Here is a 27,022-nt window from a genome sequence, read left to right as displayed (position 1 = left end):
CACAACTAAACACAAATATGGGAAGGAGAAAGGATAACGACGGATCATACGACACCAGATACGAATCTCTCTCTCTGCAACACCTCCACTCCAGACCGGAACCACTTGGTATGAAAACACAAGCTATAATCGGCGACGCCCATATGCCAGTATGACTATTTAAAGACCGTGGGCGTGACTAACCTTCCAACCTGGTCTCCAGCAGGATTAACCCCCGAGAGCCTGAAGATCAAGCCGGCGCCACTGAGGCTATAGTGGCTGGAGGTGGAACTACCTCTGCCTGCCGGACGCTGTGGTGTGAACAGCATCCGACATGACAGTACCCCGTCTTCTACGAGGGACCCCAGGGCCCTCAAGACTCATAGGACCCGGCTTGTCCGGATGACGATGGTGAAAAGAACTGACCAGCCGATCCGCATGTATGTCTGAGGCTAGAACCCAAGACCTCTCCTCCGGACCATACCCCCGCCAGTGCACCAAATACTGAAGAGTACGGCGTACTACTCGAGAGTCCACTACCTTGGCGACCTCGAACTCTAAATCGCCATCCACCATGACTGGAGGTGGCATCGGCGTCGTGTCCACCAAGCCTACCACCTTTTTCAATAAAGCCCTGTGAAAAACGTTATGTATTTTGTACACCGCAGGAAGTTCCAACCGATAAGCCACTGGGTTAATGATGGCAGAAATCCTAAAAGGCCCAATAAACCTTGGACCCAGTTTTAAAGATGGAATTTTGAGTTTTATGTTCTTCGTAGCTAACCACACCCATTCACCCACACACAGGTCCGGACCTGGCACGCGTCTACTGTCAGCCACCCGTTTGTACCTGGCACTCATGCTCAACAAACGCTGTTTCACCCGCCTCCAGACTGATGACAATTGGGCTCCTAGCTGATCCTCCTCCGGGACACCCCCGGAGTCACCCTGACGTAAGGTACAAAACTGAGGATGTTGACCGTACACACAAAAGAATGGAGACTCTCCTGATGACTCTTGGCGGTGATTATTTAATGCGAATTCGGCCAGAGGAAGGAAAGTAGACCACTCCTCCTGGTTGTCGGACACAAAACATCGTAAATACTGTTCTAGATTTTGGTTCATGCGCTCAGTTTGTCCATTAGACTGTGGATGAAACGCCGATGAATGTGACAACTTGATCCCCAACCTTGAGCAAAAAGCTTTCCAAAACCTCGCCACAAATTGCGTACCCCTATCAGATACTATGTCAGATGGTACTCCGTGGAGTCTGACCACCTCCTTCACAAATACCTGAGCCAACGTCTTAGCATTGGGCAATGAAGAAAACGCCACAAAATGCGCCATCTTTGAAAAACGGTCAACCACCACCAGGATGACCGTGTTCCCTGCCGAGGCTGGCAAGTCAGTGATAAAATCCATGGAGATTTCTGTCCATGGCCTATTGGGTACCCCCAGAGGCTGTAGCGTGCCAGCAGGACAGGTTCGGGGTGACTTAGCCCTAGCGCACGTGATGCAAGCTGCCACGTACGAGACCACGTCCTGCCGGATTTTGGGCCACCAGAAACGACGCAATACCAGCTCTAAGGTGCCCTTCACCCCTGGATGACCAGCCAGTACCGAATCGTGGTGTTCCTTCAACACCTTAAGCCGAAGATGCAGGGGTACAAATGATTTGTTGGCGGGAAGTCCTGGTGGTACCTCCTCTTGGGCCTCGGCAATCTCCGCCTCTACCTCCGTCGTGAGAGCCGAGACCACTACCCCTTTCTGGAGGATGGGTACCGGCTCTTCCCGAGGTTCTCCCCCCGGAAAACACCTAGACAAAGCATCCGCCTTGGTGTTTTTAGCCCCGGGACGGTACGTCACAAGAAAATTGAAACGAGTAAAAAACAATGCCCAGCGAGCCTGCCTAGGAGACAGACGCTTGGCCGACTCCAGATAGAGCAGATTCTTATGGTCGGTGATAACTGTGACCTGGTGAGCCGCCCCCTCCAAGAAGTGTCGCCATTCCTCAAAAGCCAGTTTGATGGCCAACAACTCCCTGTTGCCGATATCATAATTCCGTTCGGCTGGCGACAGCTTCTTGGAGAAGTAGGCGCATGGATGCATCTCGCTCAAGGACGAGCCTTGAGACAGTACTGCCCCCACTCCCACCTCCGACGCATCAACCTCTACCATAAAAGGTTTAGACACGTCTGGTTGCACCAGAATGGGGGCTGAAGCAAAACTATTCTTCAGACGCTCAAATGCACGTATAGCCACCTCAGGCCAGTTCGCCAGATCGGCACCCTTTTTTGTCATGTCCGTGAGCGGTTTGGCGACAGTCGAAAAGTGTTTTATAAATTTTCTATAATAATTCGCAAACCCAAGGAACCGCTGGAGTGCTTTCAGACTCTCCGGCCTCTCCCATTGCAGCACCGCTTGCACCTTAGCGGTGTCCATTTTAAAACCGGCTGCGGACACAATATATCCCAAAAAGGGCAACTCCTGGACAAAAAATAAATATTTTTCCAGCTTAGCATAGAGCTGGTTCTCCCGGAGCAACTGTAACACCTGCCTAACATGCTCCAAATGAGTGTCCCGATCGCTAGAATAAATGAGGATATCATCCAGGTATACAATCACAAATCTCCCCAGGACATGAGCAAGTACATCATTAATAAAATGTTGGAAAACGGCAGGCGCGGTGGTCAACCCAAACGGCATAACCAGACTCTCAAAATGACCCTCAGGAGTGTTAAACGCCGTCTTCCACTCATCCCCCTGACGGACCCTTATGAGGTTATACGCCCCCCTGAGGTCCAGCTTGGAAAACCATTTCGCCCCCGCTACCTGGTTGAACAAATCCGGGATCAACGGCATTGGTTAGGGATCACGGATAGTAATCTGGTTTAACTCTCGGAAATCCAGACACGGGCGTAACCCCCCATCTTTCTTCTTAATGAAGAAAAACCCCGCGGCTACAGGCGAGGACGAAGGCCGGATGTGTCCTTTGCTCAGACTCTCCGCGATGTAGTCTTTCAGAGCTTGCCTCTCAGGACCAGAAATATTAAACATCCTGGCCTTAGGTAATTTGGCCCCAGGTTTTAACCTAATCGCACAGTCATAGGCTCTATGTGGAGGCAGTTCTGAGCAACCCTTCTCAGAGAAAACATCCGCGAAATCCTGCAAAGCCTCCGGCAGGCTGGGCGTCACGGCGGACACACATGTGGCCAAGCAATTGTCTTGGCAGAAACCACTCCATTGCACTATGTCCTGAGTTTTCCAATCAATTACCGGGTTGTGCCTGGACAGCCATGGAAAACCCAGGACCATTTGAGCTGGGAGATTACGGAGGACCCTACATGTAACCGACTCAGAATGTAGGACCCCAATGTGGAGTTTCACCTCTGCCACAAACTCAGTAATCTCCCCTTGAGGGAGGGGAACAGCATTAATGGTCACCACCTGTATGGGGTGAGGAAGTTTTTCGATCTTAAACCCGGCGGTGTGTGCAAACTCCTCATCTATGAGATTGGTAGCGGAACCGCTATCCACAAACACTGATATAGGTAGCTCTCTGCCGGCGATAATAACCTTGGCAGGGAGCATACATTGAGATACCATCATGGAGGATATGCATACGCTCAGTTGGGTCTCCTCCATACCCTCTGAGCTTAACAGTTTTCCGCCGATGTGACCCTCTTAGGTAGTACCGGGCAAACGTTAACATAATGACCTCTTTTACCACAGTAGAAACATGCTCCGGGCTTCCGGAATCCCGGAGCGCGAGGCTGAACCTGTGCCACGCCAGCAATCTGCATAGGTTCAGGGGACTCATCTACTTCAACCACACCTGCACCTCTGCTTTCCCCCAGAGGTAGCGTCTCCTGTGCCCCCTGGCGAAAACGGCGATCAATACGTATCACCAAACTCATGGCAGACTCCAATGATGCTGGAGTCTCATACATCAGGAGGGCTTGTTTCACCCTCCCTGATACCCCATGAATAAACTGGCTCCGCAGTGCTGGGTCATTCCACTGTGTGTCTACAGCCCAGCGGCGAAATTCCGAACAATAGTCCTCTGCCAAGCGCTCCCCCGGCGGAGGGCGCGGATTTTAGATTCCGCTAGAGCCAGTCGGTCAGGGTCATCGTAAATGAGCCCGAGGGCAGAAAAAACATTATCGACCGAATAAAATGTAGCAGAGTCAGCTGGTAAGGAAAATGCCCATGCTTGAGGGTCACCACTCAGTAATGACAACACCAGCCCTGCTCGCTGGGCCTCATTACCTGAGGAGATTGGCCGCATGCGGAAGTATAATTTGCAGGCCTCCCGAAATACGACAAATTTGCTGCGATCGCCTGAAAATCGTTCTGGCAGCGGAAACTTTGGCTCTGCACCGATACCTGCAGATGCCGTTTGCACCTTTGCTACTACCAGGCCCTGCTGCTGAACTGCCCCTTTCAACTCGGAGACCTGTAAGGACAGCGCCGCCAACTGGCGGGTTATGGAATCTAATGGATCCATGGACTCCTGAAAAAATGTGGGCCGATTATAATGTCACGCGGGGCTTAGGACAACTAAGGCAGAAATACCCGGGGCCCCTGTGGTGTCCCTTTCACTAGGGGAAACCCTGTCTGACCCTCAACCCAGGGTTTTTGCTGAAGGTGCAAATGCCTGATCCTCCACCCTTTCCTTATCTCCTGCTCAGCCCTGCACTTAACCCTCCACCCTCCACCCAGTGAGGAGTCACACCACCAAAGCTCCCACACAAATAAGACAGACAGGGAGAACTTAAACTGCACTGCGCCGCACACACACAGGAATATACAGTAATGTGAACAGGGCACAACTAAACACAAATATGGGAAGGAGAAAGGATAACGACGGATCATACGACACCAGATACGAATCTCTCTCTCTGCAACACCTCCACTCCAGACCGGAACCACTTGGTATGAAAACACAAGCTATAATCGGCGACGCCCATATGCCAGTATGACTATTTAAAGACCGTGGGCGTGACTAACCTTCCAACCTGGTCTCCAGCAGGATTAACCCCCGAGAGCCTGAAGATCAAGCCGGCGCCACTGAGGCTATAGTGGCTGGAGGTGGAACTACCTCTGCCTGCCGGACGCTGTGGTGTGAACAGCGTCCGACATGACAAGAGAGGGTCAAAGGTAGAGAGGTGTCATTGACACCTAGGGAGGCCTCTCTTACCTGTCCTAGGCGGAGGTGTTTCCAGGTCTCACCAGACAAGAATGCAGGAGATGGGTGGCGCTGCCACAATAGAGACAAAGACCTTGTGCGAGTCACTCCTGGCGACGCTGCTCAGCCGGCTTGAGTCGGTCCACTTGCATGGGCTCTGAAGCTGCAGCCGCCGCGGAGGAAAATCGCGAGCGGGGAGGACTGCGTGTGGCAGGAGACGAGTGAGGAAATCTTCTCTCCCTGGCAGCTTCGCGGGTACACTCCTGGAAACATAGATCGATACGAGTCGCCAGAGAAATGAGGTTCTACAGGGACGTTGGTGTGTCTCGCCCTGCCAACTCGTCTTTAATTCGAGCGGACAAGCCACGCCAAAAGGCTCCTACCAGGGACTCATTGTTCCATCCTAGCTCAGAAGCCATGGTACGGAACTGGATGGCGTACTGGCCCACTGAGAGAGTACCCTGGCGGAGATTAAATAAAGACTCGGTGGCGGAGACCAGACGCCCAGGCTCATCAAAGACTTTACGAAAAATCTCCAGAAAGGGAGCGAGCTGGGAGACCAGTGGATCGTCTCACTCCCACAGGGGGTTTAGCCAAGCCAGTGCCTCACCCTCCAAGAGGGATACCGCAAAGGCCACTTTGGCTCGGTCGGTGGGATATTGTTGTGGCAATAATTCAAAATGCAACTGGCATTGGTTAAGGACACTGCTTGGGGTCCCCGGTGTACCGCGGGGGTTTGGCCAAACGGGGGAAGGCTGTGGAACCGGAGCCGGGGCGGCGGCCTGTAGGGTGAGCAGCCGATTATCCACCGAGGCCATGAAATTCAGCATGCGGGCTTGGGTGTCTCGCTGTTGGGCGAGTTCCTGCTGGAGACTAGCTAGCTGGGATGCGCTCCCCAGATCGGAAGGCTGCAGGGCCGCGAGACAGGACTCCATGGTCTTCAAAAATGCCATTATCCGGGTCTGATTTTCCCAGAGGAACGCTAGTTCCTTTTGGGTGGCGGCAGAGGTACCAGCGGGGTCCATGGCCTGATTATACTGTGGGACCTCTGAAGGGGCTCCCGGGGAGGACCCGATGGACCGTGGCAACGAACCTCCCTCATGCGAGCTGACCTGGTGTACCACCCCCTATACAGGGAGCGTTAGGGGCAGACCCAAGGGAGACTATCGCCACAGTAGCTTGCACCTAGGGGAGAGACCCAAGAGTAGCCGCGGGGGGCCGGTGAGGCTGACTGAGAACCGGCAGGACTGGAACACGGAGGACGAACAGGACTGGGATGATGGAGGCAGAACAGCAACACGGAGGAGACAGCAAGAAGGAGGCACGGACTGGAGGGCAAGGCTGGAGACTCAGGAATGAGGCTGGACAGGAACACAGGCAGGCAGGCACTAGGAGAGAGGAACATGGAGATTTAAGGAGCAGGCACAGGCAAAGGAACTGCAGGCAGGGGAATGTGCGGCAGGATGTGGGGCCAGGATCACTTGCAAGTCACAAATGATAATCAGGCACCGCCAGGAGGAAGAGGAGGCCTGATCAGGGAAAAGATTGAGGGACTTCCGGGTCAGGGTGTGGCGCGAGCAGGGATACAAGAGCGACCGCCCAGAGCAGCACGGAGAGTGCGCACGCTGCAAAACACAGGGCGGGCGCACGCCCGCCTGGAAGTCGAGGCAGGAGCAGGAGACCGAGCGGGAGCGTGCAGGGAAGCCGGGTGAGTGTGCAAGGAGGAAGAGGACAGCGGCGAGGCAGGCGGTGGCTGCGGTGGTGCAGGAGAAGGAGGCAGCGGCCACGGCGGTACAGGAGCAGGAGGCGGCGGCCGCAGCGGTACAGGAGCAGGAGGCGGCGTGACATTGAGGCTGGCATAATGTATAATGTAAACCTGGATGGGGGAACCTATGAGAGTGGTGTTGATTTCTGCAATGCTTTAATGGTTTGGGCACAAGATAGACTGGCGGACCAAGGAGACTGCCGAGAAGTTCTATGGGCGTCTTATGGTAGTGTTTAGAGATCTGGTATTCTCACTGTATAATAAAGCCCATGCACATCTTTTTGTGGCAGCTTTGATGTGCGGGCTTAAACCCGAATTGCAAGAGGCAATAATGTCAGTTAGACCTGACGTTGAGAATTCCAATCCGGATGATGCATTGAAAGTAATAAAAAGTTTTCAGAAGAATTTAACCCGTTCTGCAGCAGCAGGGAAACAGAAAAATAAATCAACAGCGGCAGCGGTGACAGCCCCTGCTCTAACAGCAGCCCCCACCATCGCGCACAGCACAGCAGCGAGTACACAGCTCGTTCCTTATCAGTGGAGCACACAGCAAACTCTGGCCCCCCTCAGACTTCAGCTCCCTACTCTCTTAATCCTATGACTAGGAACCTTACTCCCCAGATCCGCCGTGCCAATTCTCGTCTGCAATGCTGGCACTGTGGCCGACTCGGTCACTTTCAGAGAGACTGTCACATTCCCGCTGATAGATGCTACCCTCAAGTCCCTCTTCTAATCGTAATCTAAATACTGGGAACCCTAGAGGATACCCTGGTTACGGACAGCCCCAAAATCCTGATAATTGTCCATACTGAAGGGGTGGCCAACCAGGGTCTGCCATCACAATGTCCTCCACCAAACCTGGGGCATGCTCATCCATCACACTCCCTGTAGGGGACACCCTTGTTAAGTTCATGGTAGACACTGGGGCGGCCAATTCTATAATCAGATCATCAGATGTACCTACGGATATCCCTATTCAATTCTCAGATCAAGAGCTTGTTTTAATTGGAGTAGATGGCAGACCCAATAAACATACTCTTACAAAACCCATCCCTGTGGGACCCTTCCTCGAGGTTACTGCTCAGTTTGTGATCTTACCAACATGTCCAGTAAATTTACTGGGCGTAGATTTATTATCACAGTTCCGCTCCAGAATACAATTCCAAGATGATGGTCACATGGTTCTTACGTTACATAACCCCTATGCAGATGAAGACAGTGAGGAAATCTGTATTTTGCATGCCCTTCCCACAGTTATGATGGCCCTAATAGGCCCAGATCCACCCCCAATATTGCCTGAGGATCAACGACTCACTCCATACCTCTCAGAGATACCATCTAAAGTTTGGTCAAAAGGGCCAAATGATATAGGGAAAATACATGTAGAACCAGTAAAAGTGTTTCTCAAACCTGGTGCCCTTTTTCCCAAAGTCCATCAATATCCTTTGAAACATGATCAGGAGTGGGGCCTTCAGGAGCAAATACAAACGTTACTTGATAACGGTGCTTTGGTACCCTGTGTTTCTCCATGTAATACGCCCTTGTTTCCCGTTAAGAAAAAGACCCCACCTGGCAAGCCCCCTGTGTACCGGCTGGTACAAGATCTATGGGCAGTTAATGCAGCTACTGTTCTGGAGACTCCAGTGGTGCCTAATCCACATACTCTTTTGTCCCAAATACCCCAGGATGCTGCTTGGTTTACAGTTATTGATCTTACCAATGCCTTCTTTAGCATTCCGTTACACCCAGATTGCCAGTTTCTATTTGCATTCACTCATCAGGATCGACAGTTATCATGGACAGTTATGCCACAAGGGGCCCAAAACAGTCCCAACCAGTTTGCAAAACACATGAGCGAGTGTCTCTTGCCCTGGCAGTTATATCACCCCCAGGTTACGCTGCTTCAGTATGTGGATGATCTTTTGTTGTGTGCACGGATGGAGCAGGAAGCCATTGCTGCCACTGTTAGCCTCCTCAAGCATCTGGCAGCACTGAACTGTCGGGTTTCGGCCTCGAAACTTCAGTTCTACCTTGGTCAAGTGATATTCTTGGGTCACTGTCTCCTTCAGGGTGTCAGACACCTCACAGAAGAAAGAAAAATAGCTGTCAGCTCCCTTCCTTTCCCACAAGATGAAACTGAACTCCAGCGTTTTCTTGGATTATGTACTTATTGTCGTCAGTGGATACCGGATGCATCCCGCATAATGCAACCTCTTTACAACGCCTTGAAAGACGGCATAATGAGCTACAAACAAAGATCACCTGTTTGCATGGAAAGTCTTCATCATGCCTTCTCTGAGTTAAAGCGGCTTATTGCTTCCGCCCCTGCCTTGGGCATCCCGGACTATACTCGACCGTTCCACTTGTATGTATCTGAGAATGAAGGACACGCAGCAGGGGTACTTACACAATCACATGGCAATAGGCAATGACCAGTGGGCTATTATTCGGCCCGCCTCGACCCAGTGGCCCGAGCATCACCAAGTTGCATGAGGGCAGTTCACGCCACTCACTCGTTGCTTGACAAGACTGCAGACATAATTCTTGGACATGAAACGCACATTTTTGCCCCGCATGATATTGCAGCAATACTGACACTTCAGCAACCAAGACATTTGACTGTGCAACGACACTTACGGCTGCGGTGTTCACTCCTTTTGCCTGATTATGTCAAGTTGCATCGCTGTACAACAATCAACCCTGCTACTTTTCTGCCGGTCCCCAAGAAAGATGGCAGTGATGAGGATTTTCTCCAACATGATTGTTCCCAACTTTTGACTGAAGAAACAGCTACTCCACCAAATGTCAGTGAGAATCCACTTCCAAATCCCGATCTGGTGTTATACACGGATGGTTCAAGATATGCTGACGAGTTTGGTATGTTCCACACGGGATACGCTGTTACCACAGAGGACACTGTAGTGCACGCAGCTGCACTCCCGCCCTCACAGTCAGCACAAGAAGCAGAACTCCAGGCTCTGTCTACTGCATGAACTTTGGCCAAGAACAGACGGGCTAATATATACATGGACTCACGGTATGCATTTGGTATTGCTCACGATTTTGGGGCTCTATGGGCCAATCGAGGGTTTATTACTACTGCCGGAACCCCAGTGAAAAATGCTGAAGCTGTTAAAACCCTCATGGACTCGATCAAATTACCTACTCAGGTGGCCATTATCAAAGTTAAGGCGCACGGTCCTAGGAACAGTCCACAGACTGTTGGCAACGCATTTGCGGATATGCAAGCAAAAGCCGCCTGTCAGAGACACTGCACTACACTCGCTCACAGAGCCAGTGCGCGTGTCCTGAGTACAGAAACAGTGCTAAAAGATACCTGTGGAGCAGGGCAGCAGAGGTGACAATGCGTGCATCAAACTATTAGTGTCAGGGTCCAGTCAGCGCCGGAAAGTAAAGAGGCACAGGGCCTGCGGACACTGAAGTTAGTAAGCTGGCACAGGACCTATGATCAGGTGACTTCAAGGGGGCGGGGCTTAGCGTCCTGCTTTCAGATATGACAGGAAACCATACAACAACTCAGAGTCAGGCAAAACGGAGGTCACAACAGTACGGGCAAATGAGGCACAGGAGGGACAAACAGACGGGTAGTCAGACAAAGCCAAAGGTCATACACCAGAGGGCGACGTGGTACCAAGGGGACGAGCAGAGAGAATTCGGGTCACAAGCAGAGAGTCATACACGAGAGGTAGCGCAGTACAAGAGGGGCAGGCAGAAATCGTAACAGGGACAGAACCAGATCAAAACCAAACAAGCAAGCAAGATATCAGGCACAAGGCACACATACGCACAAGGTCAACTAACTCAGCCGAGGGCAGGAGTATAACTGACACCGGACCTAGGTCCAGTGAGCATTAAATAGCCGCCCTCTGCCATAGAGAGGCGGAACAATTAACCCCCAGTCTGATCAGGACGGGCCAAGGTGAAACCCCGTCCTGGATCATGACAGTAATCTCCTCTCAATGGAGGGCCACCGGACCCCCAGGTCTCTCAGGGTACTTGGCGTGAAAGGCCCAGACCAACCAATCCGCATGGACCGATCGAGCAGGAACCCACGACCGTTCTTCAGGACCGTAGCCTTTCCAATGCACCAGATATTGAAGGGCACGACGGACCAACCTAGAGTCGACGATTCGTTCCACCTCGTACTCCGACTGCCCGTCTACCAAATCCGGTGGTGGGGAAGCTGATGATCCCTCCCCACCGGACCTCACAGGTTTCAAAAGGGCCTTATGGAAAACATTTGGGATCCGCAGAGATGGCAGGAGCCGCAACCGAAAAGCCACCGGGTTAACTGCTTAGGTAATTACATAGGGACCTATAAACTTGGGTCCAAGCTTCGCAGAGGGGACCTTGAGCCTTATATTCTTGGTGGACAACCATACCTTATCCCCAATCTGAAACACCGGTCCCGCGGATCGTTTTTTGTCCGCAAAAAACTTAAATTTGTCCTGGGCCTTCGTAATGTTACTCTGGACCTCCCGCCATACCTCCCCCAACCGCTGGATAGTCTCATTCGCCCCAGGACACCCAGAATTCAAATGGGAAAATTCTCCAAAATGAGGATGAAACCCATAATTACAGAAAAAAGGAGATGTACCCGTAGACTGGTTAATGCGGTTGTTAAATGCAAACTCGGCCAACGGTAACACAGAACACCAATCATTCTGTTGGGCTGAGGTCAAGCAACGCAAAATTTGCTCCAGCGAATGACTGGTCCGCTCGGTCTGCCCATTAGTCTCAGGATGATAAGCGGATGAAAAGGACAGACCAATTCCCAACCTCTTGCTAAAGCCCTCCAAAATCTGGAAACAAATTGCACTCCACTATCAGACACCACATTCAAGGGTACCCCATGCAACCGCACCACATGCTCAACGAACAATCTGGACAACGTTTCCGCATTAGGTAGAGCTGCCAAAGGTACAAAATGTGCCTGCTTACTAAACCTGTCCACCACAACCCAATCAACGGTATTAACCTTGGATGGGGGAAGGTTGGTGATGAAATCCATGGACAAATGAGTCCATGGTCTTTCAGGAATTGGCAGTGGTACCAATTCCCCGGCCGACCGGTTATGGGGGGTTTTTGCACAGGCACAAACATCACAAGCAGACACATATTCCCCAACATCAGAGGCTGAAGCAGACAACCAGAATACTCTAGCAATGGCATTCCGGGTAGCTGAGATCCCTGAATGTCCACCCAGAAATGAGTCATGGAACTCCCGGAGGACCTTGAGGCGAACCTGAGCTGGCACAAAAAGCTTATCCACCGGCTTAGTCGGAGGTGCCAGAGACTGAGCCTCCCGGATCTCCTGTTCCAACATATTAGAAATATCTGCCACCACCACCCCAGGCTGAAGAATGGAGGATGGAGGTTCCAGGGGGGACACCGGATTTGATTGCGTGACAAGGCATCCGCTCTGACATTTTTAGATCCTGGCCGAAAAGTGATCGAGAAATTGAACCGGGAAAAAAAAAGTGACCATCTAGCCTGTCTGGGAGTCAAACTTTTAGCTGACTCAATGTAAGCTAGGTTTTTGTGGTCCGTAATTACTGTTATAGGATGGACAGCCCCCTCCAAAAAATGCCTCCATTCTTCAAAGGCCAACTTTACGGCCAGAAGTTCTCGATTCCCCACATCATAGTTTCTCTCCGCAGAGGAGAACTTCTTTGAGAAAAAGGCGCAAGGTCTCAAATTGGTCAAAGTCTCGGGTCCCTGGGACAATACCGCCTCCACCCCCATCTCTGAGGCGTCTACCTCAACAATAAATGGTTCCGACGGGTCTGGTTGAATAAGAACCGGGGCAGACATGAAACATTTTTTTAAAAACTGAAATGCTTGTACCACTGCGGTTGACCAATTCTTGATATCGGCCACCCTTTTGAGTCATGTCTGTGAGGGGTTTAACCACCTGTGAGAACCTCCTTATAAATTTACGGTAGTAATTGGCGAATCCTAGGAAACGCTGCAGAGCCTTCAAATCACAAGGCTGAACCCACTCGACAATGGCCTGCACCTTATTAGGATCCATGCGATACCCCTCAGCAGACACAATGAACCCCAGAAAAGACAGTTCCTGGACAAAAAATAAGCATTTTTCTAATTTAGCAAAGAGACAGTTCTCCCGGAGCCTTTGGAGAACTGCCCGAACATGACCAATGTGAGCCTGTTTTTCAGGAGAGTAGATCAATATGTCATCCAAATATACCACCATAAAACGTCCAATGAAATCAGAGAACACATGATTAATGAAATTTTGGAAAACCGCTGGAGCATTGGTCAGACCGAAAGGCATGACCAAATTTTCAAACAGCCCTTCAGTAGTGAGAAAAGCGGTTTTCCACTCATCTCCGTCCCGGACTCGGATAAGGTTATATGCTCCCCGTAGATCTAACTTTGAAAACCATTTAGCTCCGGACAACTGATTGTATAAGTCAGGAATAAGTGGAAGGGGATACGTATTCCTCACAGTTATCTTATTTAACTCACGAAAATCGAGGCATGGGCGTAAACCACCGTCTTTTTCTTTACTAAAAAGAACCCCGCCGCTACGGGAGAAACAGAAGGACGAATGTGTCCCTTATGGAGACTCTCGGAAATATATTCTTTCATCGCAGCCCGTTCTGGACCCAAAAGGTTATACAAGCGGGCTTTGGGCAATTTAGCACCTGGAACCAGGTCAATGGCACAATCAAATGGGCGGTGTGGTGGTAAAACCTCATCCTCCTTTCCGGAGAAAACGTCCATATAGTCTTTCAGGCACTCCGGAATACCTTCCAGACCCACAGATGACACAGACACCGTAACAAGACATTTTTCAGAACAATAGGGACCCCATTTAACAGTGTCCCGATATTCCCAATTAATTACAGGATTATGCAATTGTAACCAGGGGAACCCTAACACCAGTCCCGCAGGCAGGTTGTCCATAACAAAACATGAAATATGTTCATGGTGTAAGGAACTCTGTTATGATTGAGTCACTGTAGGAGGCAAAAATAGTAATGCTAGCTAAGTCCAGAAAACCAGAGAAGTTGGCAGCTATCGGATTGCAGACCCCTGAACCTATCAACACAACTAGCAGTAGCCGTGGGGGGCTCCTACGATGCCCTAGGCCCCTCGATCACAGCCGGAGGACTACATAGTCTAAAGACAGAAAGGGAAATCTAAACTGCCCCAGAGCAGACCCCAAAGTAAAAGGCAGCCCCCCACATATAATGACGGTGAAGCAAGAAGAAAGAACAAAACACAGACAGAAAGATAGACTGAGCAAAGATGGGGCCCATGCTAACTTAGATAGGAAAGGACAGGAAGGCTGCTGTCTGCAATCCGTGAAAAACCCTATGAAAATAAGAGCCAACAACTGACAGTAAAAAAGGCCCTGAAGACGCTAGGCTTCAAAAAAGCTATGTCAGTACTCAGGAATATTCTGAAGACAGAGCAACAGGCAAAAGGAGATTCAGCTAACCCCAGCAGGGAATGGCAGAATCCAGAAAAGCAAGGAAAACAAAACACTAATGCAAAAAGGCAAAGCAGAAATCTTAGCTTTAGATGAGCAGGAATCAGACTGGTTTCCTAGAAGTCCACAGAGAAATCACCCGCAGGCCAGAAGGGCGTCGGCAGCCTTATATCCAGTCATTAACTCCACTCAGCCAGTCATCATCATCAGCCCCAGGTGTTTGACAATCAGGCTCACTACCTTTCTTCACCAGAAGTGGGAGTTCCTCGGGCCTCAGTAGTGAAGGGGAAAATGAACTCACAACAGAACTCACTTTAAGGAGAAACTCTTCAGTGCGAAGCATAACATTATTCTTAACCAGTGGTGTTTTGTCAATGGCAACAATGTGAATAGGAGTCTCCAACCTAACTGTCCCTAACTTACACCTGGCCACCATGTCCAAGTCAATAAAGTTCAATGATGAACCACAATCCACGAAGGCAGAAGTGGATGTAGAGACACTCCCACAACAAATTTCCACTTGTAACAACATTTTAGAGAAGGCAGAAAAGGGTACCTGAGAGCCTGGGTGACCTCCATGACAATCACCCGGGCTCAGTCGCTTGTTGGTCAGTGGACCGGAGGGGCAATCCTTTTCCAATGTCCAGAATCGCCACAGTGAAAACAGCATTTTCCCATGCGCCATTGTCTCCTTTCATTTTCTTTGAGGTCGATGGTTCCCATCTCCGTGACTTCCAATGCATGACTGGCTCCCCTTCCTTGGGAGAATAACGGTCTCTCAATTTGCATCACTCCCCTCGCCCGTAGTCTGTGATCCATTCAGACGGCCTGTGTCATAGCCTCTTCCAGGGAATCAGGCGGAGGGTGGAGAGCCAAGGCATCTTTCAGATGTTCAGACAGGCCTCTACGGAACAAACCCCGGAGGGTGGCGTCATTCCAGCAGACTTCAGCAGCCCAGCGTCTGAACTCTGAGCAAAACCACTCGGCTGAGTGCTTCCCCTGGCACACACTCATCACCATGTCCTCAGCCATACGCATTCGATCAGACTCATCATAAATATGCCCCAGGGCTTCAAAAAATGCATCCACATTCATACGCTCAGGGGCCGTTGTCGGAAGGGAGAAAGCCCAAGCTTGGGGGGCTCCCCTTAACAGAGACATAATGACCCCCACTCTCTGACCTTCATCCCCAGAAGAGTGTGGTCTCAATGGAAAAAAAAGCTTACAGCCCTCCTTGAAAACTCTGAATTTCCTTTTATCTCCAGAAAAGGTATCTGGTAACTTCACTGGAGACCCAGGGGAAACTAATGTAACATCCCAAGCCCCCTATGAGAATACCCCCTGCACAATGTCAGCGATCAGCTGCTGAGACTGAGCCAGGACTCGTTGTTCTCCAAGGAGTTTCTGAGACATCTGAGTCAGGTGCCTCACCTGCTCAGAAAGAGCGTGCATAGGATCCATCACATACACAGGAGAATGGGAGCAGAGAAAAAAAAATGGTATGGGTCAGTTATAATGTCAGAGACACCGCACTACACTCGCTCACAGAGCCAGTGCGCGTGTCCTGAGTACAGAAACAGTGCTAAAAGATACCAGTGGAGCAGGGCAGCAGAGGTGACAATGCGTGCATCAAACTATTAGTGTCAGGGTCCAGTCAGCGCCGGAAAGTAAAGAGGCACAGGGCCTGCGGACACTGAAGTTAGTAAGCTGGCACAGGACCTATGATCAGGTGACTTCAAGGGGGCGGGGCTTAGCGTCCTGCTTTCAGATATGACAGGACACCATACAACAACTCTGAGTCAGGCAAAACGGAGGTCACAACAGTATGGGCAAACGAGGCAGAGGAGGGACAAACAGACGGGTAGTCAGACAAAGCCAAAGGTCACACACAAGAGGGTGACGTGGTACCAAGGGGACGAGCAGAGAGAAGTCGGGTCACAAGCAGAGAGTCATACACGAGAGGTAGCGCAGTACAAGAGGGGCAGGCAGAACTCGTAACAGGGACAGAACCGGATCAAAACCAAACAAGCAAGCAAGATATCAGGCACAAGGCACACGTACGCACAAGGTCAACTAACTCAGCCGAGGGCAGGAGTATAACTGACACCGGACCTAGGTCCAGTGAGCATTAAATAGCCACCCTCTGCCATAGAGAGGCGGAACAATTAACCCCCAGTCTGATCAGGACGGGCCAAGGTGAAACCCCGTCCTGGATCATGACAGTAATCTCCTCTCAATGGAGGGCCACCGGACCCCCAGGTCTCTCAGGGTACTTGGCGTGAAAGGCCCAGACCAACCAATCCGCATGGACCGATCGAGCAGGAACCCACGACCGTTCTTCAGGACCGTAGCCTTTCCAATGCACCAGATATTGAAGGGCACGATGGACCAACCTAGAGTCGACGATTCGTTCCACTCCCAGTCTGATCAGGACGGGCCAAAGCGAAACCCCATCCTGGATCATGACACCGCCGCTCTTTTACCCGTTGAACCAACCATACCAACTATGGTGACCACACGCTCTCAGCGTAAACAGTTACAAGAAGCATTGACCCTACAAGAACCTGATGATCTACAACAGACTGATGTTTTCTGTCGGACCCCGTGAGACCGCTTAATGACGATGCAGAGAATGTCTCCAAAGGAAGAGGTGAAGCAATGGAAGACTGATGGGGCACGAATGGATAATGGTCTCTGGAAAAAGGACCAACTCGTGTGTCTCCCTAAGCGGATATACCCTGCTATTGCCACATGGGCACATGGACCTACACATCGAGGAAAGAATCAGGCCCTCGCACTGGTGCAAAAATTTTACTGGGCCCCGGGAATTTCCACAGTTTTCACAGCGCTCAACTGTGCCTGTAATATCTGTCAGACTTGTAATCCAGGTCAACTTCATCGTGTACCCCTGAAGCATCTTGCTAAGCCCGACTATCCTTTCCAAAGGCTCCAGGTGGACAATATCACGTTGCCTAAGTCTGGAAGGTATGAATACTCTTTGGTTGTTGTTGACATGTTCTCCAGTTGGCCGGAAGCATTCCCTTTTACCAACATGACTGCAAAAACCACAGCGAAGAAACTGGTGATGGAAGTCATATGCAGATATGTGGTTCCAGAAGTTGTTGAAAGTGATCAAGGTCCGGCCTTTTCTTCTCATGTGTAGCAAGAAGTTCTGACAATGCTTGGATCCACTGTAGCCCTCCATACTCCGTACCACCCACAATCCAGTGGGAAAGTTGAGAGGTTGAACGGCACACTGAAGGGACAATTGACCAAAATGATGCAGGAGAATACGGCTCCATGGCCAGAGTTCCTACCCATTGTACTATACCACATCCGTACTACCCCTATTGCAAAACATGGCTTGTCCCCATATGAGATATTGTTTGGTACTAGGCCCCCAATTGCAAATTTCCAGCCTCAGCAGTTATCAGAAGAAACTGACCGTGCTGTTCAATATGTTATTCAGCTTAGTAAAAATCTTGCTAACACCCATGCTCTAGTTTCTTCTTCTCTTCCAGATTCAGCAGAAACTGATACCTGTCATAACCTGAAGCCTGGTGATTTGGTAGTCATGAAAAGGCATGTCAGAAAGCACGGACTAGAACCCTTGTATGACGGTCCCTATCAAGTCCTCCTCATCACCCCTACATCAGTGAAACTAGAAGGAAGACCGACTTGTATTCACGCATCGCACTGCAAGCTGGTTAAACAAGCCAATAGTAATTAAGGGGGCATAATGTTTTGGTCTTTCGCATTTTCCATATTATTATTGGTAACCGCATGGGACCGCCTAAATTCCCCAACGTCCTTGAATAACAAGTTTATACAACATCATGAAAAATTACTGAGAGATTTGTTGGACAATTCCCAGTCTCTGGCAGACTGTTGGATCTGCACGTATTCACCAGTGTCAGCTACAAGCATCCCCTTTTTGGCTATCCCTGTTCCACCTGAGGAGTTATTTGCTTGGACTAACTGTTCTGACACACTCGCTAACAGTGCCACAGATAATGCTAAATTATGGAATTTAACTGTTGGTATACAGTGGGGAAAAAAAGTATTTAGTCAGTCAGCAATAGTGCAAGTTCCACCACTTAAAAAGATGATAGGCGTCTGTAATTTACATCATAGGTAGACCTCAACTATGGGAGACAAACTGAGAAAAAAAAATCCAGAAAATCACATTGTCTGTTTTTTTTTCATTTTATTTGCATATTATGGTGGAAAATAAGTGTTTGGTCAGAAACAAGCAATCAAGATTTCTGGCTCTCACAGACCTGTAACTTCTTCTTTAAGAGTCTCCTCTTTCCTCCACTCATTACCTGTAGTAATGGCACCTGTTTAAACTTGTTATCAGTATAAAAAGACACCTGTGCACACCCTCAAACAGTCTGACTCCAAACTCCACTATGGTGAAGACCAAAGAGCTGTCAAAGGACACCAGAAACAAAATTGTAGCCCTGCACCAGGCTGGGAAGACTGAATCTGCAATAGCCAACCAGCTTGGAGTGAAGAAATCAACTGTGGGAGCAATAATTAGAAAATGGAAGACATATAAGACCACTGATAATCTCCCTCGATCTGGTGCTCCACGCAAAATCCCACCCCGTGGGGTCAGAATGATCATAAGAAAGGTGAGCAAAAATCCCAGAACCAAGCGGGGGGACCTAGTGAATGAATTGCAGAGAGCTGGGACCAATGTAACAAGGCCTACCATAAGTAACACACTACGCCACCATGGACTCAGATCCTGCAGTGCCAGACGTGTCCCACTGCTTAAGCCTGTACATGTCCGGGCCCGTCTGAAGTTTGCTAGAGAGCATTTGGATGATCCAGAGGAGTTCTGGGAGAATGTCCTATGGTCTGATGAAACCAAACTGGAACTGTTTGGTAGAAACACAACTTGTCGTGTTTGGAGGAAAAAGAATACTGAGTTGCATCCATCAAACACCATATCTACTGTAAAGCATGGTGGTGGAAACATCATGCTTTGGGGCTGTTTCTCTGCAAAGGGGCCAGGACGACTGATCCGGGTACATGAAAGAATGAATGGGGCCATGTATCGTGAGATTTTGAGTGCAAACCTCCTTCCATCAGCAAGGGCATTGAAGATGAAACGTGGCTGGGTCTTTCAACATGACAATGATCCAAAGCACACCACCAGGGCAACGAAGGAGTGGCTTCGTAAGAAGCATTTCAAGGTCCTGGAGTGGCCTAGCCAGTCTCCAGATCTCAACCCTATAGAAAACCTTTGGAGGTAGTTGAAAGTCCGTGTTGCCAAACGAAAAGCCAAAAACATCACTGCTCTAGAGGAGATCTGCATGGAGGAATGGGCCAACATACCAACAACAGTGTGTAGCAACCTTGTGAAGACTTACAGAAAACGTTTGACCTCTGTCATTGCCAACAAAGGATATATCACAAAGTATTGAGATGAAATTTTGTTTCTGACCAAATACTTATTTTCCACCATAATATGCAAATAAAATGAAAAAAAAAACAGACAATGTGATTTTCTGGATTTTTTTTTCTCAGTTTGTCTCCCATAGTTGAGGTCTACCTATGATGTAAATTACAGACGCCTCTCATCTTTTTAAGTGGTGGAACTTGCACTATTGCTGACTGACTAAATACTTTTTTTCCCCACTGTACCTATTGTGGGATGGGTGGGATACCCCTGGTGGCAAGGTAACCTTTCAGGAAGCAACTTACAACTTCAATATTTGGCTTACAAAGGAGGGGCTTGGGTCCCTAAGACTAAGACTAGTCTAACCAATCTAGGGCAAATTCCAACGTATGGTTTACAAGTCAGTTTCAAACCAATGTTGTTAGAAAGAAGGTTACATAATACGTCATGGGAATTTTCTAATTTGTTTCCACAGGGTTCTAACGAAACGTGTGCCAGTATTCCTGGCAATATATCTTGTAAAGAGTCCTCTGAATATGTACCAGGAACCCCCACTTGTGGGTTATTGTAGTACTTTAGGACAATCTCCAGCTTGGTGTATGCTTCAGAATGCATCTGCATTCATAGACTTAGTTCATAGATTGGTACTGCAACATTCAGCCCTATGGGATTTACCTGATATGTTCTGGGTATGTGGAGACAATGCTTAGAAATGGTTGCCAGTAGGGGTAAGAGGTACTTGTACTCTGGATCGCTTGACCCCGGCAACCTTTGTTATTCCAAACAAACAGTTGGATACACAGGCTATACCCAAACATACATTATACAAAAGAGCTGTGGACAATTCACCCCGCCCTTCAGGGAGACCACATGTAGTACAGATGAGTGTGGCCATTAAAATTGTCAGTTCTATTTTCATTTACCCTATGATTACACAAATGTGGGATAAATTGGTTAGGGCCACAGACTATCTAGATGATCAAATTTGGGATATATTGGATATACTTAATACTACTGTTGCTGTCCAAAATCAACTTATCATAGTCACTAATCAACATACTATAGTGCTGGACTACTTAACAACAGCACAAGGTGGTATGTGTCAAGTCATTGGACCCGCATGCTGTCATTATATAGATCCTTACAGTACTATAAAGTTAAAGTTAAAAGATATTCAAAGACTCAGAGATCAATACAATAAAGACAATGATCGTAATAAGGATAGTTGGTGGTCTGACACCTTATCCTTTCTCAATCCAGCCAATTGGTTTAAGGGAATTGGGGGCTGGATAGCTGGGATCTTACAAAGCTTGTTACACATTGCTGCCTGTATCCTTGTTGTATATGTGATACTAAAACTTGTTTTTTGGTGTATTTCTGTATGTATTAGGAAAATCTGCACTAAGACAGCTAATGATGATACCAAAGGCGTCGTTGCCCCTGCTCTTCTCTGCACCGATCTCAAAAGGCTACTTGATGAAGATGTTGAAGCCAAGCACATGGCTACCTACAAAAGATCTCCACCACCGTTACCAAAAATTGTTATTCATGAATTGCAGTATACAGGGGGGACGGGTGCACCGAGACAGCCATGACTGGTAACATGGCATCAGTCATGTGAAGACCAGTACCCCTCAAGCTGTTAGCTTGGGATAGCACCTCTGATGCTGCATATGTGTTAAAAAAATTTATCTAGGGGGGATTGTGAAGGGTTAAAACTAAAATCAAAGCTGAAGTTTAATTTTCTCCATTCTCTGAAGGTTTCGTTTCTCCATTTTTGTTTCTTTAAGATAAATTTTTTTGTAATTGGGATGAAAAGTTTAGGCTGTCATGAAACCAGACTGTTCCTCTTCAGGCACAAGATAAGGGACCCAGGGGTGTACTACTCTGAAGAATATGCCATTATACTACTTTCTATGCTATGTAAATACGGACATATATGCAGTTTCCGGTTTTCTTGCAATATTATTGGCTTATAAAGTGAAATGATGCTATTGGTAGTTGAGAACTTTGCATAATTAAGCAAAATAATAGCAAATAGAAGTGTCTAAAATAAACTGGTTTAGCGATCTCTTTGGATCGTCCCATACAGAGACACATCTCCATTTGGTCATTTGAGTTGCTAGCAACACTCTGTGGATTAATTTGGAAATCACTGGATCAACCGTGAAGAGTTAATTTAACTCTCTCCCTATCATTATTAGCAAACACAAGACTTCCAAAGGGTATAATGCCATCTCCAAACACCTCGGTATCTCAGTATCAACAATATGCAATGTTATTAACAAGTTTGCCAAGCATGGTGTTAGGAATCTGGTTTCTACCATGCCTATGAAGGAATCCAGATTCTCACACTTATCTCCAGAGGTTAAGTCCTTTGTGCCATCTTCTGAGCATGCTCACAGGACGAGCTCCCATTGGAGTTCAGGAGTCAGGTGCTCAGGTCCTGCTCCAGATCCTATTGGCTCCTTTTGGAGACCTGGAGAATTCCGGCAGGTCCCGTACGCTATAAAAAGTGCGCATGGCCGTTCCGCCATGCGTTAGTATTTTCATACGGCTGCTGTATGTATGGTGAAGGATGCTTGGACTGGTGACTGACTTATTAAGAACCCCTTCCCTCTGATAATACGTCTGTATGACTGTTTGGGCTTCAGTCAGTATTAGCGCCAGCGCGCTCAAGCTTCATCTTTGCCAGCAGCTAGCATCCTGCATCGCGCTTGCAGCATAGCGGTGCTTTCTCTGCAGCTCAGTTCACGCCGCGCTGCGGTTGCAGCCTGTCGGGCGTTCGCAGTTGCGATGTTCCACATCCTATTTTTACGGTAGGTCTAGAAGGAGTAGTCCTGGTGTTTAAGGCTACTTCTGTGACCTTTAATACCGTATCTGCATCGCTGGAAGTCTGTGACCCTGTACAGACTCAGCGTTATTTATGCTTTTGTTTACAGCTCTGTGCATATAACAGAGTCTGCTTCAGTGCACTGGGTGCAGCTAAAACCCTGTGCACATTACCGCCTTAGTGCTCTGCCTCTTTTTAGCAGCGGTTATTCCATCCACTGCACGGTGGACCCCGAGTGGCGAAGGCACTTTATTTATTTTTTATTTAGTGTCTTCCGCCACTCATAACATAATACTAGCGCCAGGGTCTGGCTAAGAGATGGCAGATCAGCAGCAACTTACACAGTGCATACGGCAGCTTGAGAACTGGTTGGTTACTCTTGAGAGGGCTCTCTCCGCTGCACAGGCCACTGATGCTTTTGTCAAGGCTCTAACTGATTCGGTTGCGCGCATGTCCATGTCTACCCTCGCGCCTCCCGTTGCCCGAAAAATTTTCTGGTGATGGCGCCTCCTGTAGGGGTTTTATCAGCCAATGCTCAATTCATCTGGAGTTGCTGGCTGTGCAATTCCCCACGGAACGGGCCAAGGTGGCATTTAACATATCCCTACTGTCGGGCAAGGCTATAGAATGGGCTACGCCGCTATGGGAGCGTGGTGACCCGGATATTCGGACTGCAGCTCATCTGCTAACAGCTATCAGGCAGGTGTTTCTCGGTCCACGGTTTACACACGACACCTCTCTACAGCTCCTCGCTCTGTCCCAGGGATCCCTCTCGGTTAGCCAATATGCCGTCCGTTTTCGGACATTGGCGTCTGAGTTGGAGTGGTCCGACAAAGCTCTCATCCCGGTATTCTGGATAGGATTAGCGGAGCATGTCAAGGATGCTCTCTCCACGAGAGAGATTCCCACCAGCTTGGCGGAGTTAATATCTATCTCCTCGCGGATTGACCTCCGTTTTTCAGAGCGTGGTTTGGAGCGTGCACAATCCAAACGGGGAGGTATTCTGGCTCCCAAATTCTTTGAGCCTCTGGAGCTGCCTGAACCAGAGGTTCTACCCCCAGAGCCCACAGAGGTGTCTCGTGCCCATGCTAATACATGTCCGGCTCAGGAGTCCGTTTGCGGTTGTTACCGGTTACACGCTGCCTCTCAGGAGGACAGCACTCCGCAATCGTCGGATTCCATGCCGGTTGACGAGACCTTTGTCCCTCCTCATTTGAGGCCTAAGATTCTCGCGTGGGCACACGCGTCCAATGCGCACGGCCATCGTGGCTATATGCAGACCACGAAACTGTTGGCTGGCGCGTATTGGTGGCCGCACAGGGCTCGGAACGTCAAGAGGTTCATTCAGGCCTGCACCTCATGTGCTCAGCTTAGCCTCCCTAGGCAGAGAGTGGTGATGACTGTCGACACACGGCGGCGTCCTACTGTAACCACCGCTCCTGCTGTCTCCCAGGTGTCCATTTTGAAACCTGGTGACCTGGCCTTCGCTGAGGCCTTCCACGTGTCCCGGGTTACCGTGTCCTCTCCCAGGACACCAGGCTCGCTTCTTAGCGAGCCTAAAACCTACGCCACTATCGGGCACAGGCCGGTGGCTCAGAAGGCTCAGGGAGGGGGGGTCTTAGGAATCTGGTTTCTACCATGCCTATGCAGGAATCTAGATTCTCACATTTATCTCCAGAGGCTAAGTCCTTTGTGCCATCTTCTGAGCATGATCACGGGACGAGCTCCCATTGGAGTTCAGGAGTCAGGTGCTCAGGTCCTGCTCCGGATCCTATTGGCTCCTTTTGGAGACCTGGAGATTTCCGGCAGGTCCCGTACGCTATAAAAAGTGCGCATGCGCTAGTATTTTCATACGGCTGCTGTATGTATGGTGATGGATGTGTCAGGAACACAGCACTGCACTTGCTCACTGTGCCAGTGCGGGTGTCCTGAGTACAAAGACAGTACTCACAGATACCTGTGGAGCAGGGCAGCAGCGGTGACGATGCGTGCTTCAGAGTATCAGGACCTGAAGCACATGACTGCTGGGGGCGTGGCCTAAGCTCCACAGATCTAGGAGCTGCAGGGAAACTCCTAGAAAGGTAACTACGGGGCAATGTTACCAAGGGGCATAGACAGAGACAGAAACCAGACGAAGCCAGGGTCAAAGCACCAGATAGCAATACAGTACCACGGGGTTTAGACAGAAAGGATAGTCAGGACGTAGCAATAGGTCAGAAAACCAGAACGGGCAATAGACGGTACAATAGGGACAAACTGTAACGGAGTAACGATAGCCAAGCCAGGAGGTCAGAACCGGAGAAGACAGTAGTACCAAAGCGAGAGACGGAGTACAGAGTGAGGGAGCAGGCCGGGTCATACACGGGAATCAAACAAGCAACGCAGAATACACGCACACCAGGGGTCAGACACACCAGAACAACAGTATAGCTGACAGAGAACCCTGGTAAAAAGTGAGTATAAATACCCCTCCCAGATCCAGAAAGAGGCCACGAACACTTAACCCTGTGAGTACAGGGCAAGAACCCTGTTCAAGCCATGAAAGTACCCCCCTCTTAATGGGGGGCCACTGGACCCCCAGGCTTGTCTGGGTATCTGGCGTGGAAAGCCCGCACCAGACGATCGGCATGCACCGAACTGGCCGGAACCCATGACCGATCCTCCAGAGAGTACCCCTTCCAGTGTATCAGATACTGGAGTCTCCGGCGCACCCACCGGGAGTCAACAATGCGCCCTACTTCATACTCCAGCTGCCCCTCTACCAGCACTGGCGGAGCATTTGATGAGGGATCCTCTCTCACCGTCCCCACAGGCTTTAACAGGGACCTGTGGAAGACATTAGAAATTTTAAAGGAGGTGGGCAGCTGCAGTCGGTAGGCTACTGGGTTAACAACCTTCACAACTTTGTATGGGCCAATAAACTTGGGGCCCAGCTTTATAGAAGGTATCTTAAGCTTGATATTGCGGGTGGATAGCCACACCTTCTCCCCTACTGCAAATGCTGGACCTGGCCCCCTCCTCCTGTCAGCAAACCGCTTATAGTTTTCCTGGGCCTTGGAAATATTCCTCTGAACCTCCCTCCAAAGAATTCGAAGACGTTGTGTCACATCCTCAGCACCAGGACAACCTGAATCCATACGGGAAAACTCTCCAAAATGTGGGTTAAAGCCATGGTTGACCTGAAAAGGAGACTTCCCAGTAGACTGACTCACACGACCGTTGAATGCAAACTCTGCCATGGGCAATACCTCACACCAGTCCTCCTTCCTAGAAGAGGCCAAGCATCTCAGAATCTGCTCCAACGATTGGTTCGTGCGCTCCGTCTGTCCATTAGACTCTGGGTGGTAGGCAGAGGAGAAGGACAACGAAATCCCCAGCTTTTTGCAAAAAGCCCTCCAGAACCTGGCTACAAACTGTACCCCTCTGTCTGACACCACATTCATAGGCACTCCATGTAACCTAATTATATGCTGCATAAATAAGCGGGCCAGGGTTTCAGCAGATGGTAACGCGGGGAGAGGTACAAAGTGAGCTTGTTTTGAAAACCTATCCACCACCACCCATATCACCGAGTTGCCCCTGGAAGGGGGAAGATTTGTGATAAAATCCATGGACAAATGTGTCCATGGTCTATCCGGAATTAGCAAAGGCACCAATTCCCCGGCCGGCCGGACCTGAGAACTTTTAGAACGAGCGCACACCCCACATGCAGTCACAAACTTTTTAATATCTGTTACCATAGAGGGCCACCAGAAATCCCTCGCAATTGCCCCCCGGGTAGCTGCAATCCCAGGATGAGCACTCAACACAGAATCATGAAATTCCTGCATAAGTCCGAGACGGAAACGTTCCGGTACAAACAATTTACCCGGGGGTTTACCACCAGGAGCCCGAGCCTGGGCCTCCAAAATCCCTCTCTGTAACTCAGATGAGATTTCGGCCACCACTACTCCTGGCTGAAGAATGGAGGAGGGAGGTTCTGGAGGGGACACCGAATCAAAGCTTCGGGATAAGGCATCAGCCTTGATGTTTTTAGATCCCGGGCGGAATGTGATGGTAAACTGAAAACGAGAAAAAAAAAGTGCCCACCGAGCCTGTCTGGGGGTCAATCTCTTGGCAGACTCGATATAGGCCAAATTTTTGTGATCAGTGATGACTGTAATGGGATGAACAGACCCCTCCAGGAAATGCCTCCATTCTTCAAAAGCCAACTTTACCGCCAACAACTCTCTATTGCCGACATCGTAATTTCACTCAGCAGAGGAAAATTTTTTAGAGAAGAAGGCGCAAGGCCTCAGGTTAGTAAGGGTAGGAGGGCCCTGAGACAAAACTGCCCCCACCCCCACTTCCGAGGCGTCAACCTC

The sequence above is a fragment of the Dendrobates tinctorius genome, unplaced genomic scaffold, assembly GCF_039654945.1.
Source record: "Dendrobates tinctorius isolate UK_male_01 unplaced genomic scaffold, ASM3965494v1 ptg000132l, whole genome shotgun sequence".
NCBI lineage: Eukaryota > Metazoa > Chordata > Amphibia > Anura > Dendrobatidae > Dendrobates > Dendrobates tinctorius.
The sequence above is the reverse complement of the archived record's forward strand: the minus strand, read 5'-3'. Positions refer to the sequence as shown.